Source organism: Mus caroli, chromosome 2 (genome assembly GCF_900094665.2).
Source record: "Mus caroli chromosome 2, CAROLI_EIJ_v1.1, whole genome shotgun sequence".
In the NCBI taxonomy this organism is placed as follows: Eukaryota; Metazoa; Chordata; class Mammalia; order Rodentia; family Muridae; genus Mus; species Mus caroli.
Window position 1 is genome coordinate 78,389,028 of NC_034571.1, and position 8,256 is coordinate 78,397,283.

The 8,256-nt window shown below is 39.8% G+C and overlaps 1 pseudogene; it reads left to right on the top strand.

Annotated features, from left to right (window-relative positions):
* The first annotated feature begins 2,380 nt into the window (after positions 1-2,380).
* LOC110306286 lies at positions 2,381-3,062 on the top strand (annotated as a pseudogene).
* Positions 3,063-8,256: the final 5,194 nt, after the last annotated feature.

Genomic DNA, 8,256 nt, shown 5'->3' on the forward strand with positions numbered 1-8,256 from the left:
AAAGCATATTCTTTGTGTTTTTTGTCTTCAGTTTGAATGTTGTAAGTTTTCATCTACCTCAAAATTGGCTAGAGTGAGGTTTTAATCAGTAGATGTCTGTTTACAACCCAGATTCCTCTAGTAGTAACTGAGTTGGCTTTATAATAGTCCTACGAAGTGATGTGCTTTTCACGCCTGAGCACACATACTGTTTTCTTTAGAACTATGTACGATATATATGTGTGTGTGTGTGTGTGTGTGTGTGTGTGTGTGTGTGTGTGTGTGTGTGTATTTCTGCAGATCCCCAAATTGTATTTAAATGTTTTCTCCGTTGTTATGCCAAATATCAGCAATCTCTTTTGCATTTAGTAGTTTTCTTTTCTAGAAACCATGTCTTTCAAGACTGTGAGTTCAAAACCACATGTATATCAAAGTCACTTTGCCAATTAATGCTTCCCCATCTCTGAATATTCTGATTTTTCACACTTAGAATGGTTGTTTTTTGATCAGGGTCTTGGATCAACCTGAGGCCATTAGTAACTTTTAAAATCCTCCCTGCGAACTTTTCACAAATGACACGGTTCACTACAGAAACTTGTGACAAGAAAGTGAGATAGCCCTCAAGATAAACTGACTTTGTTTTTTTTTTAACCCTGAAGCTTGGCTGTTTTAGGCCAAGTTATGGTTTCTATAGTTTTACAGGTCTCTTTTGTTTGACAGGCTTCTGAATATATGTGGGGATGTGCAGGTGATAACTGTTTTAAGCTGCACAAATACATTCTGGGGGAGGGGGTTGGAGAAGTGATGCCTCTCTGTTTGAAGGTACATGTTGCTCTTTCAGAGGCTCAGAGTTCAGATTTTATCAACCATGTTGGGTGGCTCACAACTGCCTGCAAGTCCAGGCCCATGGAAGTTTATGCTGTCTTCTGGTCTCTGCATGTAAACACCAGAAGTGACAGACATACACACACACACATGTATATTCACATAAAATATTTTATTGTTTTTGAAATAGACTTGAATTTCTAATAATTCTCCATCCTCCTACTCTTTAACTTCTACTTCCAGAGGGGTTGAGAGCCATATGTTTGAAGCTTGGGCCTCCTCAGTGCGTGGGTCTAGTCTTGAGTCTCCTTGCTGCTGAGTTGGAAACAGATTCTTTGGCTCTGCTAACCCTTTTGATTAGTGTTTGGAAAATATTCACTTTTTGACCTGCTTTTCAGCTACTAGAAATTATTATTAATTCTAGCCTCATTTTATCCAAATTTGGAGTTTTATGCCTTTCAACAATATATATTTTGACACCAAGGAGTTCGATTCGGTCAGGCATGATGTTTGGTTTATGTTTTTAATCAGTGATATTTACTCAAAGGTTTAAGATGTTTTAATATGAGACACAGAAATGACTTGTGAGAAAAGTCACAGCTAAGAGATAGCAATAAGCCTTTCACATAAAGGCAGACATTGGTGGCCATCAAGAAAGAAACTTTTCCATGAGGGTACAAAATAATTTATGCTGTGACTTTTAATGAATGCCAAGAATACTGGTAAAAATTTGCAAGAGTAAGAAAATATTACTATTGTGTGATTAGAGATTGTTATTTGTCCATGGTGGAGTGGAATTTTCACTTAGAAAATTTCCCCATGCAGTAACTATTAAAGGTTACCCGTAGAATCCTTAGACAATTGAAATCGAGAACACTGTAATGCAGAACCTGTCAGAATGTTTGCATAAGGAATAACATGCTGTGAAAAACCCTCTTTGAGTTGTTGGTCAGTGGTGTCCAAGGACTCCCAAAACATTAATGTCTATTGGTATTGCCCTTGGTTGTACCTCAAAGATGAAAAGTAAATACCAATTGTTGAAGACACCACGTACTTCAGATACAGGGCTCAGAGACCCTGAGCTGTATCTGATCTGAATGTCTCTTGCCTTAAAGACCAGAAAATACCATTTAAGCTTCAAAAGAAAAAAGAGGAGGAGGAGGAAGAGGAGGAGGAGGAGGAGGAGGCAGAGGAGGAGGAGGAGGAGGAGACAGTCCTAATAAGCTATGATGTCTAAAAACCACAAAAATGACCAGCACAGCACAATAGCTCTAAGGACACAGTAGTGGCATGCATACCTTGGCTATAACCAATAGCTCTCTAATTGGGCTTAAGACTGGCTCAACACAAGGAAAAGTATGCCTTATACTGGCAACCTAGCCAACCATTCAGATCCAGTGAAGCCATAGGTCTTGGAAGAGAGCCTACAAACACCACTTTACAAAACCAGCATAATCCCCACTACAGTCTATTTGTCCTTATCCCTACAGATAAGTGTGGTCCTCACCCCTCATCAAGGAAAATTCTCTTTGCAACAAACAGATGGAGACCATTACAAAAAATCACAATCTATCAAATGCAGCCTTGTGGAGCCCAGTCACTGTGGATACATTTACAAAGTGTCTCCTGCACTAAGGCTCAGGGGACTTTGCAGAAGAGGACAGAGAGAAATTATAATCGTAGAAGAGTGAGGAAATTTGCTGTGAGATTGTCTCTTAGTAATGTCAAAAGCTATATCCATAAAATCTCACCATGTTGCCTAAATGTGGGCCAAGCTGGAGTTAAAAGGGAAATCAGAGACCTTGGTGACTACCTGGTAAAGATCTACAAATCTTATGGGATTAAGGGCCTGTGTCAAGTCTGTAATGTGTCAGTACAGGACATTATCATCGACTGAGATACCTACCTGCTTTGATATCTATGACACTGCAAAGGAAACGTTTCTAGATCCCCCAAACACACATCTTCGTTAGTTGGATGATTGCACATTCTGTCCTGCTGTTACTACCCTGACTTCTGATCACTGTGACAGGGTCTGATGCCTTATTAACATGGTCCGAAGCCTTATGATGATGCAGTCAGGATGCAAAAGAACTGGTATCATGTTTACAGGCCCCTAGGACTGCTTTTAGAAGGTGGCCTGTGATTAAGGAAACAAGGCTTTCCCTCCCTCACCAAGAGTGCATGGATCCGACGTTCTCAGAGACATGGGTAGTTCCTTACTGGTCTTATCTGATGAGATCAAGAAGTGCACATAACAATGCCCTAGGTGTTCTTTAGAACAGGCATGTTATATAATATATCATTTGTTGAACACTATGGACAGATCATCTGTACTTGTCTGTTCTATCAATGGCAACCATTTACCAGTTAGAAAATTAAGAAGCGATCATCATCTGACCATTTTTTCTCTTAAAGCCATTTCCATAATGATAGTGATGATGGAACTCAATTTTTTTTTTGTTTCAGTCACTTGTGATAATAAAAATGGAAAAAAAAGTCTTGAGGCCATGCAAACATTTTTAAAAACAAAAATAACTGAGGGTTATTTGGGAGAGTTTGAAAGGAAAAAAAGGAAGAGAGAAATGACGTAATTATAGTATAATCTGAAAGATAGATAATTTAAAAGAGAGGCCCGTAAATACAGATCACTCTGAGCGAAGTCATTAGTTCCTAGTATTTTGTCCTGTGCTGCCCAGGATTGACAAGAAGGGAACCGAGAGGGCTTTGCCTCCCTAGCCACATCCGGGGAAAAAGTGTTGACCGTTAGTTCACACACACAGTTCCAAGATAACACAGGAAGTGTTAGGAGCCCAGGGAAACCTGGGTTGTGTCCACAGGCACATACAGAACATTTCTTAAAGAAATTCTGGAAAACTTAGGGCTCTTATATAACTACAGAGAGCAGCCAATAAAAGAAATGTGTGTTTGTGATAAGGGGGAAAACAGAACAATGTGTCAAAGCATGCATTTATTGTTATTTTATTATTATTATTATTATTATTCAGACCAACAATATCAGTGAAAACTAAAAGGAATCATAGCTACATATCTCTTTCCATCCCTATTTGATATTAGTATAGAGCAATAACTCTTGGTGAAATCCAGAAACTGGACGTCTGTCTCGGATTTTCTTCAATACTCACATCATTTCAGTTATGTCGTATTATTGAAGCAGGCAATATTTATGTTTTTCCTCGTGATATTTAGTTTTATAAAGTGCATTATGTGAACACATTATACTGTGCACTATGAGATTATTTTCTCATACAATCCTATCCAAAGCATGACGGGGTTGACTTTTGGGTTTTGCCTGTTTTGAGGAAGGGTTTGTACGCAGCTCAGGCTGACCTCACTTTCTGTAGTCTAGAGTAGCCTATAAGCTCTTAATTTACAATCAAAACATTTCTTTAAATTGCATAGTGTTTTTTTCTTAGTTTCAGAAAAAATATAATGTATTATGTACATTTAATCCTATCCTCTCTGTCTAGTGGGACAATATATTCTTGTTCTGCTTTTTTAGATCATGTGTTTCTTTCATATTAGGAGTCAGTGTCCAAACTACATGATAAAAATAATCATCTAACCAAATATCAGTAGTTTGTTTGCCCCCAGTGCTACATATGATCAAGAAATGTGCATATCACCCTAAGACCTGAAACAATTCTGCAAGGAATTTTTAGGAAAAGTTGAATTCATTCTTTACGTACATTATACTCTAGTATTATATTATGTAGAGTTAATTTTTAAATACTATGTAAAGTAGTCTGTGTGGAAGTCTCAGCTTGAGTCTGTGTGACTCAGACTCTTTTCCTACAATGATAACATATAATCTCATTTAACGGCAAAATAATTGTTTGAAATTTGATAATATAACCCAAACTTGAGGGAGGAGTCTGTTTAGGGTACAGGGTAAACTAATGAATGTTTCTTTTTGGAGATTTTGAGTTTTAGAATGTCATATCATAGAGCTATAGTGCATTCTTTGTACACTTATAAGATGCTATCTTACAGAAAGGTAAAAGGAAGTCAAAAAAGTTGAGACACAGTTGAAGAAAGCACCTAACACCATGGTGTGCCAGCAAGCAAAAATCATGTTCCTAACAAGAACACAGGGCAGCCTTAGTGGGTTGTTACAAATCTCTCTATATCCAGGGGTCAAATCACTATGAGGATTTCCACCCCCTTTCATAGCAGAAAGCTTAAAATTAACATTAGGATTTGAGAGACTTAAGAATTCATAGCTTATTAGGTACCTGCAGTGAAAATGTAGGCCATAAAGGATGTCCTGTGAATATATTATTTATGATTTTTTTCTAGTATCTACTCAGTCACTGAATACTACAGTGATCCAGTTTTGTAAAAAAAAAAAAACAAAAACAAAAAAACAAAAAAAAAAAAAAACAAAAAACTTGCCTTCAGTTCATTATATACTGCATCTCTCCAAAGAGGGTATATAGCCTCTATGGTATATATCTCTTCGGAGTGGGAATGTAAATTTCTAGTCTCCACCTTGTTGTTATATTCTGAAGATCTATTGCTATAATGAATCTGGCTTGATAAATCACATGAAAGTAACAGAGGCACAAGGTATGTCCTGTTCAGCATTGCAACTTTACTAGCTCACAATCTGTTTCTGGAGAAGTAAGGAAATATACTTAAACACCTACCCCATATGAAAGCTGAAAAATCACCTTTATTATTTCCCTACTATATTCCTGGAGAAGAGTTCTTTGTTTAAAGATGTCCAATAGTATATATGAGAGATGCTTAGGAATAGGCAATGAAGGAAGCCAAGAAGGGATTAGTTTTGACCACTGGGTTGGATAAATGAATGTTCGAAAATAGTACTAACCACAAAACACAGTGAAGAATGAGAGAACACATTACTTTCTGTGACATTCTGAGATTGTTATAATTGGGAAAATCTGATGAATACCTCTAGAACTGTGGTTCTCGTCTTCCTGATGCTGTGACTCTTTAATACAGTTCCTCATATTGTGGTGACTCCCCAAACATAAAATTATTTTTATCACTACTTCATAACTGTAATCTTTTGTACTATTATGTTTTGTAATGTGAACATTTGTGTTTTCCAATGTTCTTAGGTGACCCCTGAGAAAATGTCATTTGACCCCTAAATGGGTCACAGCCCACAGGTTGAGAAACACTTCTCTAGAATAATTCTATGTAGGTGATTCTTGGATAACAAAACAAAACTTGTGCAATAAGTGACAGCTGATCAGCAGTATGCATATCAGAAGAGAATGTGTGTGGTTAAAGCTACGAATCATATTAAAGTACCACTAAAAATGTGTTGCCAGGCTAGGAAAAAAAGCATAGTATTTAGGAAGTCATAAATGACAGCTACAATATCCAATATATATAAAGAACTCAAGAAGCTGGACTTCAGAAAATCAAATAACCCCATTAAAAATGGGGTACAGAGCTAAACTGTGGGAAGCCACATACGCCATTACAAGATGGTGCTGGCTACCACTGGCCACCGCCCGTAGATAAACAACAAATGTGCACATGTGCATAAGGGTTTCCCGACAAGTCACAGCCCATCCCTGGGAAAGTAAATCAGGTACTGAAAGCACAACCAATCAGGTATAGACACGACACTCCTAGGCCTATATAAGCAGCACCAGTTCTGGGGCTCAGGGTCTTTCGCCTTCGCTATCAAGCTCTCCCAATAAATGTGTGCAGAAGAATCATGTTGTGGCATCTTCCTTGCTGACGAGTCAGGTGCCCACAAGTGGTGCCGAAACCCAGGAACGAAACATCTTCAGGCATGAGGAAGACCCCCTGTTACAGGGAGGATTCAAAACTGCATCACAGGGAAGGAGTAACACTGTTGAGAAGAATCTGACCGTGTTGTGTCGTTCTTGCTGGTCGAGAGCAGACACAGCATCTGGTGGCTCGTACGGGGACCCGAGGATGATCTCGCGGATTCAGAACTCTTCAGCTGAGGAATAGTGGTACTGGTAAGTCTCCCAAATTGATCCCGGGGTTTAAGGGGGATATGTTTTTCTCGCCCATAGACCCAGTGTGGATAGAAAAAGGGCGAAAGGGGCGAGAAAGAGAAACGAAAGGAAAAGGAAAAGGGAAAGGAAAGGAAAGGAAAGGAAAGGAAAGGAAAGGAAAGGAAAGGAAAGGAAAGGAAAGGAAAGGAAAGGAAAGGGGAAAGGAAAAGAAAGCAAGGAAAGAAAGGAAGGAAAGAAGGAAAGAAAGGAAGGAGAGAAGGGAAGGAAAGGAAGGATTGAGACGATAAGGTTCCTGGCTTTGGGACAAGTTAAGGTTCATGAGTTATGCTTTTTCTCCCATTGACCCTTTGTGGGTAGGTCTGATAGTTTTGGTCTTGTTTGTTCTGATATATGGACTCTGTCACTGTTTGAATTGTCAGACAGTCAAGACAGGTCAGAAAATCCTTACAGAGCAACAAGAGAGTATGTCGGAAGAGGAGAAGGGCTTAAAAAGAAAAAAAGAAAAAAGAAAAAAAAAAAAAAGAAAGGAGACACAGTATTATCAGGTGGACAGAAAGGAAAAAACAAACAACAGACAGGATATCCAGTGCAGGTGATTGAGCAGGTGAATCAGATTGCCATAAGGGCATGAAAATCATTGCCCACTGGTGTTAACAGTGTTGACATGAGTGAGAGGGTCTGTTTGTGTGTTTCCCCAGGATCACTGATAACAGCTGTGGGTCCCAGAATGGCTGACCAGAGCAATTCAGGGCAAGCAGAACGATGAGGACGTGGATGTTCCTGTGGCTGGGAATGCACCCACTAGTGAGAACTGAAGAGCTTGAGAGCTGGAGCAGATGAAGCAGTAGTTGCAGATCCAGATTTCAAGCCTCAATGGAACTCGAATAGAACCCATCACTGTTGGCGATTTTACCTCTTGGCTTACCTCTGCATTTTCCTACTTTAAGGAGTGGGTGGGTGTTGTTCTTTTTGGCGCTGCCATATGCTGTGGATTGGTATTCATGCTTTGGTTGGTTTGCAAGTACAGATCTCAACAGAAACGTGACCAGGTGGCCATCACCCAAGCACTCATGGCCATTGAACAAGGGGCCTCCTCTGAAGTATGGTTATCCATGCTACATAAATAATAGGCATTCAGCTCTTTGCCTCAGGAGTGGTGGGCGCCATCTTGGTTCCGGGACTCCGCTAAACTTAGGAACTTAGTCTGCACAGGTGAGAGTGTGCAACACAGAAGCTGACAGCTTCTGAGACAAGTGGGAGCCACATAGCCTCTGAGGCAGCACCCTTTTCGGGCCCCAGACATCCGGACAGGTGTCCGACCAGCTCGGGAGCCCTTTGCCTCAGGAGCAGGGGGCTCCATCTTGGTTCTGGGACTCCACCAAACTTAGGAACTTAGTCTGCACAGGTGAGAGTGTGCACCACAGAAGCTGACAGCTTCTGTGACCTGCCAAAGCAACACAGC